The 10,625-nt window shown below is 41.5% G+C and overlaps 1 protein-coding gene across 1 annotated transcript in view; it reads left to right on the top strand.

The window, feature by feature from the left end:
* Sh3rf2 (SH3 domain containing ring finger 2) overlaps positions 1-6,117 on the top strand; it is a 139,696-nt gene extending 133,579 nt beyond the window's left edge. The window contains exon 11 of the mRNA XM_047556387.1: positions 5,285-6,117. The gene's annotated coding sequence lies outside the window, so the exon portion shown is untranslated. The remainder of the gene's footprint in view (positions 1-5,284) is intronic.
* Positions 6,118-10,625: the final 4,508 nt, after the last annotated feature.

A 10,625-nucleotide genomic window follows, 5' to 3' on the forward strand; every position in this document is an offset into this window, starting at 1 on the left:
CAGAATCTTACTAGCTGCCATTCATCAGGAATGTTCTAAATGCCAGGTTCTGAGCTATTTCCTTAGAGGGTCTGCTATAGGGTGGTTGAGAGCCCAGTGCAGTCAAGTGATCTGGACTCAAATCCAGGCTCTGCATTTCCTGTCTGGGTCACTGTGGCCAAATCATTTAACCTCTGCTGCCTTTTGGTCCCTCACCTGTGAAGTAGAGGTCTTATGCTTTCCTTGAGAGGTCTGGAGGGGATTAGGTGCGATGATGTACATATAGTCATTAGCACAGTGCCCAGCCCATAGAAAACATTCTGTAATGTGTGCTGTCATTATTATTATCTATGTAGATTTTCTCTCCAAATCCTCATGACCCTAGTGTTATCAGTCCCCTATTTATAGCTCAAACATCTGAAGCCCAAAGGATAAATCATTTGTCTAAGGTCACAGTTGAAAAGTGGTGGGTCAACTCCAAAAGACTAAAAATCTGGGCTTCATTGCTCCTTTCACCTCTCACTTAAGCTGGGAAATAGTGCCAGGATTGAGGTGATGTGACAGTATTTTAAAATGCATTTATGCCACCTCCCTCATCGTCCTCTCTCCTCCAGTTTTCCCCAACTCCCCACCACCTCATCTGGTGAAGGTCGGGCATTTAGGGCCAGCTCTAACCCCCAATCAGCCAGAAGCACACTGGTGTTGCCCCTCTGGGGACTTGCAGCTTCCCAGTGTTGACACAATTTATGAAATGTCCAGTCTGATTTGCAAATAGGCTGACATGGAAAAGCTTCCAGCTGGCTGGTGATTTTGATAACAACTCCTCCTCCTTGCTACCAATTAACAGAAATTAAATGCCCCTGGCACATTTTGCAATTCAGAAAACGCATGTGCTGATTAGTTAACCCCTGCTGGCCATGCCATTGTGGCCTAGGGATCCAGGCCAATCTCACTCCATCTCCATTTAAAATCACAAAATGTTTTCTTCCTGGGTAAAAATCAATAACATCTCATTCATTTATTCATTCACTTTTCATTCAATGAAATGGGACAGGCATCTACTATGTGCCAGGTATTGTTCCGGGAGCTCAAGACACAATGAACAGCACAAAGGCATCCTGCCTTTGGGAAAGGGAGTGAATAGTAAACAGGAGAATTCCTACATGACAGATGTCACACAGGAAACAGTGATGAGACAGAACAGCAGAGGGGGGTGAGCTACATTACAGGAGTAGCCTGAAGGTATCTCCAAGGGGGTGATATTTGAATTGAGACCTGAAGACTAAGAAGGAACCAGACATGCAGATCGTGTCCAGGGAGAGCAAAGAAAGTTCAATGTGTCCAGGAGACTCCCTGTGGGGTAGGTTCAACTAACAGGACTCCACTTATCAAATGTTATCATATAAGAATTTGTTAGATGAACAATTAGAAAATAAGATGAATCCTCTCAAGAAGGCCCAATTCAGGGAGGTGTTCCTGCAGTTATCACAAGCAGCAAGGCAGGTCACTACCCTGTTCCTCTCACCCCATCCCCCATCTCTGAAACAAGGGGCTGGACTCAGGCACCAGCATTGCAGGAACGCTGGAGCCAAAGAGCTCACCTTCCAAAGGGGCAGACCCTTGCAGCCCTTTAAAGCAAAACTGTGCCACAGGCAAAAAGCAACCTGTCATTTTGTTAATAAAAATCAGAACCATCAATTCTATCATTTGGAATTGTGTAGACAAAGCATGAAATATAATCACCTTTGTTATCATTAGGATATACTTACTGAATTTCCATACCTATTTAAGCATTTAGAAAATACTTATGGTAGTTGTGCCTCTCTGTATCTCCCCCACTTCTCTCTCTCATTCTCTCTTTCCCTTTCCCTCCTTCTCTGGCATGGCAATTAAGAGCCTGAGCTACAAAATTAAAACACCTGAGTTATAAAATTGGAACACCTGAGTTATATCTGAAGCATGACTGGCTGTACAACTTTGGGCAAGTCACCTTACCTCTCTGAATCTCAGTTTTCTCATAATGTAATGGGAATAATAACAGAGGCCTACTCTGAATATCGATATAAAGTAAATACTGAGCTATTAGTATTTCCATTTTATATATTCATATGCAAGAGTTTAAGAACTCAAGAAACTGAAAAAGACTTTTATGGGCAAAAGAACTCAAACGATGAGCATGACAGCAAGCTACCATCTATTTCCATGTATAGGGTCTTCCATTCATTGAGAAAATCAAGAAGCAGGGTCATCATGAGTAGCCTTCAAGAAGTCTCTTTTAATTTATGACTTGAGTCGGCAGTTATAGGTCTCTGATATATGTTGATACTGTTCTACGTGCTTTGCTTCCATGGACTCTTAAAGATCTCACCACAACCATACAGAGTAAGGCAATTACTGTCCCCTTGTTACCCTCAAGGAAGTTAAGGCCTGGGGATATCAACCTCCAGGGAGTCCCAAGGCTAGGATTGGTGGAGTTTGGAAATAAACTCAGATGTTCTGACTCTGTGTGACTGCTGCTTGCCACCCCACCTAAGGCAGGACACAAATGAAGCCATCCTGTACCTTCTTCAAATGGTTGAGTCTTTCGAGTTGTCAGTGAAAAAAGAACCATCACCTGCCTAATCCTGAACCCCTGACCTACAGACAGCACTATCAGGGACTTCCCCGATACTACGCAATGCCGACCTTGGGAAAATTCACATCTCCTACCCTCGATGGGATTTTCAGGTTCCTATTAAAATGTCAGGTGATCTAGAGTAGAGGTTCTTTCTACATCATTTAACACAAACCGGAACATAAGATCGTGTGGCAGTCAGCCTTCCCTTGACAGTTGCTTCCTTACTACTTCACTGTCCCTGCACTTGCTTTGAGACATCCTATGTCATAGCAAGTGTAGTTAAAAGAGCCACTAAACCACCACTATTCCCAGGGGATCCAGATGTAGTCATTTGAAATAACCTTGCCTCCAGTCAAAGAGGGACATTTTCCCAACTGCTGACACCAGGACGATGTGTAGAAAAGTGGCCATTACTGGGATGGGGACAGGTTGGCTCTTCTCCACAGGCAGATGCCCTACATCCATACAGATACTACCCTAGGCACAAGGAAGAAAGGTAGGGCATGTTGAAGACAGGTCACCTTTTCCTTAAAGGTCTCAAATTCATGACAATAAAATGAAACTTCTGTCCACAGTCAGTTGTGTGTAGCAAAGATAGCAACACTCCAAATCCTTTGTAACTTATTGATGTGGTGAGACTCAGAATGCATCTGAGTAATTGGGGCTTGGTATTCCTGCCTGCTTCTCCTGATGAATGCAAAGCAGTCACCTGGAGCCTGTGACAACTCTTACTCGCAGTTGGGTGGAGTGGAACACTTTAGCAGATGAGCACGTGCTACACTGTGCTTGCAGCCCCCAAGAGCTCAGAGAAGCCCAGTTTTGAGCCCAAATATGGTTGCTTGCTTGAAAGGTTGAACTCCTTTAGTATATTCAGTTCCCGGAGCCACAGACTGTTGTTCTGCCTTTGGAGACAGAGGGTCTGGGTACAACTTTCATAAATGTTGCGTGCAAGACCTGACAGTCTCATGTCACATCCCAAAGAATGAGGCTATGATCATTATTATCATTACTAGTTTTCTCAAACAGCAATCTAGCCTGTTACATCAGCATGAGTCCCAGATAGAAAAAAAAATCAGGCTCTTGATGAACTAAACTAGGTAGGACATGGAAAATTCCTACATATTTCCTGTTTTACTGGGTTTTCATGGAAACTTGCTTGTGGACAAACTCTAAGACTGGGTGTAGTAGAAAGCAGGTCTTACTAAATTTTATCAGGTCAATTTCCCAACATCCTTTCAGTTTTCTTCTTTCCTCCTTCTGCAAGGTCATTTCGGATTTTATTCTCACACAAAAGAGCAACAACCAGTGAAGGTTTTGCCAAGCACTGACAACAAAATCATAGAGGCCAACCCATTCCTATTACCCACATTTGAACCTCTCCTCACAAGAAGCTAGTAGAGGGGTTTGTCTTCACTGTCCTCTTGAACATTCTCCACCTGAGGAAGAGAAAAGGAACAAAAGATTGCACAGTGAAGGAGGGACATAAGTTATATATGTGGGGACGATAGGGATGCAGGTTGCATTTGGTAATCAAACACTTGAGGCCTCAGGGAAATTCTGGGATCTTATGAATTATAACCTATTTTCTAAATAATTTCAGACTTTCATAAATGTTTGCTAAAATTGTACAAAATATTCCTGTGTACTCATCCACTGTTTCTCAAATGGCAACATTTTACTATGTTCATTTTGATTTTTTTTTTCCCTGAACCATTTGAGAGTAAGTTGAAGAACAAATGCCCATTTATTCCTAAATATTGCAGGGTGCATTTTCTAAAAGCAAGGATATGCTCTTGTGTAGTAACCACAACACAACTGGGAAAGCCAGGAAATCAACACTGATGTAATGTTACTAACTAGTCTGCAGATCTTATTCAATTGCCCTACTGCTTTTTCAATTGTCCTACTATGTTCCTTTATACAAAAATTTTTGCAGAATTCTTGTCTAGAGTCCCTTCCAGATCCACATATTGCACAAGATTGTCACATCTCTTTGGTTTCCTTTCACCTGGAACCATTGCTCAAGCTTCATGGTCTTTCATGGTCTTGGTATTTTGAAGAGTATAGGTCACTTATTTTCTAGTGAGTCTCTCGAGTTGGGTTTGTCTGCTATTTCTTCATCATTAGACACTGATTATTCAGTTTTGGCAATAACAGATGATAAACCATAGGATCAAATAGGAATCCCTGAGTTCCTATTGATATAAATAAGGAAACGGGGAGAAAGGAAAGCTCTTCCTCACAGTAGTATACCAACTGCTAGGTGCAGACAGTTGATGGAATTAGCCATCACCATTCAGCAACCATTGCAGTAATAATTGGTTCATGCAAAAACATTAGTGGGTGCTGATACTAGGGGTGCAAGCTTGAAGAACCTCAGAGTACCTCCTCACAGGATACTTATTAATCACAAAGAGGAAAATTGCAGCCCTACTGGAGAAATCTGGTAGGCAACCACCTTCACCAAAAGACCAATGAGTATCACCAGCACTGGGGAAATTGATGCTATTTCCATGTATCTCCTGATAGGATAGATTGAGGACACAGCATCTCTTGTGAAAAAAAAAAAAAAATCTGAAAACAAAAGACAAATTCCTGCCCAAAAGGCTTAAGAATTTTTCTTAAATGTAGTTCTTTCCAGACCACTTTCTCACATAACAGATTCTAAAATCTTTCTTGCCTTTGCAGAGCCTAACTTCATAATCATCTCAGGAAGAATGAGCAACAACAGAAATGCTGGAGGAAACAATCTGCTTGGAAGGAAGCTGCTCAGTGAATGTATGTGGGCCATGTGACATTCTCCAAACACCAGGAATGGAACAGAAAAACTGACGGTCCCCAGATGAGGAGGGTAATAGGAGAGAGAGCAGATCTGTCTTCACCACCAGCATTAACGGGTAGTGGACAAGGATGGAGAAAAGCAAGTGAGGCAGGTTAGACTAGGCTGCCCTCCCTCCTCTTACTTCTGTTGTCAAAGCCCCAAACTTGATCTTGCCAATTTGTCACAGCATGGCACCTCAGAGATGAAAAGAAGGCTATCGAATATGTTCCAGCTGAGTCTGGCCTGTCTCTCCAGCTCAGATTTAGAGCAACGCAGGGGATACCATAATATTCTCTCTCAGGTGTTCAATCTGCAGAGGCCAATACTTCTTCACAAATGTCCCTGACCTTCAGGCCCCAGCTCTGACTCCACACCAAGTATCCTATATCTCTCTGCCACATCCTCATTCTTTTCCATTCCAATTCCATTCTGTCCCACCCCCCATAACTTCTGTTGCAGAAGATGTCTATTAGAAAATAGTGGTCAAGGAAATAAGGACCTGGTACATAAGGAACCTCAGACAAGAAAAATCTTTGACTTTTTAACATAGATACCAAAGGCTGCAGTGCTTTCAGAGAGGCTATTTCAAGTAGAAAAATATAAAAATCAATTATAACAGTGCATCCTCTTATGTTCATAAATAAGTCACCATGAAGAACACAGCATTAACTGGGCACAGTGGTGCACACCTGTAATCCCAGCAATTACGGAGGGTAAGACAGGAAGATCCCAAGTTCAAGGCCAGCCACAGCAATTTAGCAAGCCCCTCAGCGACTTAGTGAGACTCCATCTCAAAATGAAAAATAAAAAGGACTGGGTGTATAGCTCAGTGATGAAGCACCCCTGGGTTAAAACCCCAGTAGCCAAAAAAAGAAGATGGAGGAGGAGGAGGAGGAGAAGGAGAAAGAAGAAGGAGAAGGAGAAAAAGGAGGAGGAGGAGGAGGAGGAGGAGGAGTAGAAAAAAGAACAAGCCATTAGAAGACATTCTTCCCCTGGGTTTAAAAATTTTTTAACACGTTAAAATATATAATTTTTAGATTATCTGTGTTGACTTTGCACAGATAAGTAAAATTCACACACACCCTTAAAATTTTGGGGAATCATACATTTTCATCTCTTCCCTTATCTAAGGTCAGCAGAAAGAATTTCATTTCTAAATGCGCACAGTGTCCTATCAAAGACTACAATGGGAATGCAGCATCACTGGAATGTGTTGGTTGTTTAAAGTTCAGCATCCTGGTTTTACACTGACACCCTCAGTCCTTCATGCAGTCCTGCTTGTAGACATTTTCACACATGCTGTCTTTTAAGTGCTAACCAAACCACCATCAGAGCAAACTGCATTTGTAGTTGCAGAAATGTTTTCTTCCATGTGGAGTTGTCACATGTGGAACTTAAACTGGCACCCAGTTTTTATTGGGATAAATAACTTGGGCTTCATAACCATACACTTCTCTCAGTTAACCACAGGAGAAGGTGATAATAAGCAATAAGAGGCCCCAAAGTACTGGCATTTTCTGCTGAGAGGTGGGTGAGAAGCCAGGAGGTATGACTGAACTCCAGAAGGAGTTCAATGAAGACACCTCCTTCTCACACATGGTCAAAGACAGTACTGCTAATTGGCCCTCATTCTTCTCTTGGCTACTGGGACCTAATGTTGTTCCATTTTTCTCTGGGAAGAATTCAGATTGGCTCCTTGGCCTCAGCAGTGATGAAAACAGAAGTGAGCTTTCAGACACCTAAATCTATGTGTTACTAGTGGGAGGCCTTATAGCCCACCTGCACACAAATTTTAGTGACTTCATCTTCCAAGGTAAAGTCACAGAATTCCACAGTTGGAAGGAATTTTAATTTTATAAGTACTATATGGAAAAGTTAAGTGCAGGAGGGCTGCACTTAACATGTTTTTTAAGTCTGTGGGAACTTTCTGTGGCTCATAATGGAGGGTTCAAAGAGATTTCGCTTTTCCTTTGAGCCTGTTTAATCAATAAACCAAATACTTTCTAAAACACAAAAGGAAGAATCTGACTTGTTCCCAGTCAAACCCAGAAACTTAGGGAAAGCTCCCCATTTTCTAAAGTCTACATCTTTGCACTCAGTTCCAGCATAGAGATTCCAAATAGTTGTGGGTCAAAAAATGGTAGGAACAGCAAGGAAGCAGAGAAGGATGGATTTGAATAATTACAATGACAACCTGAAGTCTAGAAATTTGCCCTAGAATCATTTTATAACATGAAGTCTGAGTTTCAGCTCCTGAAATTGTTGCTATTTATTATGACGTTCAGTCAGGGGAAGGTGGTGTTGTCTAGGCAGAAATGAAGAAGAAAATGGATGGGTAGAAAAATCCACTCCTCCAAAAACAAATTCAAGGAGAAAAGTTGTAGATTCTTGTGTCTCCACTTACTTTTTTTTTTTAAGTCCAGTGTTTTTAATAGACCAAAAGAAAAACTTTATGAGTTAATATGTCTGTGAATAATGTTTATGAAAGGAGTATAATATGTATCCATTACGGAATGTTGTATAAATAAGCCTAAAATACACAAAATATATCAACATAAAAATTATTGCACAGGAAAGCGGGCATTTAAAGAACTTCCAAGATTTTCATATCTTCGTTCCAAAAAATAGAGAGTTCTAGGCTGGCAGCTTACTTCCTTAGTATATTCCACTTCAAAGCCAAGAACTTTGGAGAGTTTTTTGTTTGCTCGTTTGCTGAATTGGTACAACACTCCACGTGGATTGCTTCGAAATATCTGATGCGTATATGTTGGTGTTATCTGCCCATATGGAATCATCAGAGATTTGTTCTACATTAGCATCCTGGAAAATAAAAATAAATTTTCTAATAAGAAGAAAAACATACAGAAGGTGTCTTCATGGTCCAGTAACTCAGATTTGCACCATTCAGAACGTGGTGTAAAACTGAGGTCATGAGATGTTCCATACAGAGTTACTGTATCTCATGTGAATTTTCAGTGTTGGATAATGTCTCTCCTGGGTGGGGAGGGCATGTATTTTTGTCAAAACATTTTATCTTGGCCTTGATGTGTCCTTCTAGAGGAAACCGGAAGTCCTAAGACACCTCCCTTCAGGACCCCTCTACCATTTGTTTTCAAAGAACTTTCTATATACGAATTCTGTTCTATGATCTGTGATGCTGGGGTAGACTCAATGCTTTCAGAGCCCAGAGTTTTACATGCTTGGGTTTGTGGCTATAACGAAGTGCTAAGTATGTGCTATACCACACAGACTGATCTGAGGAAGCAAAGTGGGAGGGGGGCTACCTTGCTGGAGAGGTCCACACACACCCTTATCAGCAGAGAAGACGACTATGCCGGAGGCCTGCGCATGAACTGCCATCTACAGGAGGGGTCGACCATGCAAAAGTACAGACTTTACCCAAGTCTCCTTTGCCAAAAATGTGTATTGTCCCCAGCTGTGAGCTTGTGAAGCCCGATATGTATTTTAGCATGAAACAATAAAAATAGGTTTATTTTCATTTAATAGAGTTGTCAGTCAGGCCTGGTTTTTTTCAGTAGCTGGTTTGGAGAGGGCAATACTTGATCATAGATTAAATGTCCAACATCATCTCTTTAATTTTTCCCAAAGGGGCTTAGTTCCTGGAAGCTGCTCTGGACATCCAATAGTGATTTAGATAGAACTGGTTGTGGAGATGGTCGGGTGAAAGGACAGGTAACACTTCCTCTCAAGGCTGACCAGGCTGAGTTCACCTCTGTAGAGCAAATTCTGGTTTGTACGACCATGTGGTGGAAGCCTTCTCTACTCTGTGCAGAGGTTAGAATCACAGAAGCTTCAAGAGCTGGGCTGCCTGTTACCAGCTGTGTGGCCTTGGGCAGACTACTTACCATTTTTGTGACTCAGACTCCTTTTCTGGAAAATGGAGTTATAATAGCACCTTCCTTAGGGATGTCAAGAATGCAATGTCTTAAAACATACAGAGAGCTTTGAAATGTGCATGGCATACATAAGTGCTCAAGAATAGATCAGTGTCTTATTACCTTCACCATGTCTGCTGTATCCACAGACCAACTATGTTATTTACTGAATACTCATTTTGACTCAATTTTCATCTAAGATTTAATTTCAAGAAAAACTTTATATCCCAACTGTAGAAGACCAGTATAATTTTTTATAAATATAAGGTAAACAAAAAAAAAACAAACAAAAAAAGTAATAGTGTATATTTACTGTGTCCTTAGTACTTGCCAAACACTAAATGTCTTCACTGATAACCCTCACAGCCATATGAGGTCAACACTATCACCATCCCACCTTGTAAATGAGGAATTGAGAGTAGTTAGAAAACTTGCCTATGGTTGCAAAGTTAATAAATGTTTCCAGCTCAAACCTCAGGCTCTTCAGCTCTGCTCTGTTGCTACCTTAATTACATCTGGAGCATGTACTTGGTTCACATGGTAGACGGTGCTAGGTTAGCTTCCTAGGGTTGCTACAATAAATCACCACAGGGTGGCTTGAAACAACGAAACATTCTATCACACTTCTAGAGCCTAGAAATCCTAAATCAAGATGTTGTCATGGTCATGCTTCCTCCAAAACCTCTGGGCCAGGATCTTCCTGTGCCTCTTCCAACTTCTCGCAGCCCCAGGCATTCCTTGACTTGTGGCAGCACCACCCCAACTCTACCTCTGTCTTCACATGATAGTCTTCCCTCTGGGTCTCCAATTCTGGGTCTCCTCTCCTTTTAAAAATGACGCCAGTCATATTGGATTAGAGTCCACACTGATGACCTCATTTTTACTTGATTACATTTGCAAAAGATTCTATTTCCAAATAAGATCACATTCACAGGTACCAGGGGTTAAAAATGCAAATATCTTTTTGTGGCATAGTGGAATGCAAGGAACACAATTCAACCCATAATAGTTGCCCACCTAAGACTCTGGGACAAAAAGAATGTGTTAGGGAAGTGTTCAAGATCAGCACCAATCTGAGACTTTATGTAACCAAGACCGAAGAAGGCCAGGTGCAGTGGCTCTTACCTGTAATCCCAGTGATTAGGGATTAGGCAGGAGGACTGCAAATTCAAAGCCAGTCTCAGCAACTTAGTGAGGCCCTAAGCAACTTAGGGAGAACCTATCTCTAAATTTAAAAAAAAAAGAGGCAGGGACTAGGGATGTTGCTCAGTGATTCAATCCCTGGTACAAAAAAAAAAAAAAAAAAAAAAAA

The sequence above is a fragment of the Sciurus carolinensis genome, chromosome 6 (assembly GCF_902686445.1).
Source record: "Sciurus carolinensis chromosome 6, mSciCar1.2, whole genome shotgun sequence".
Taxonomy (NCBI): Eukaryota; Metazoa; Chordata; class Mammalia; order Rodentia; family Sciuridae; genus Sciurus; species Sciurus carolinensis.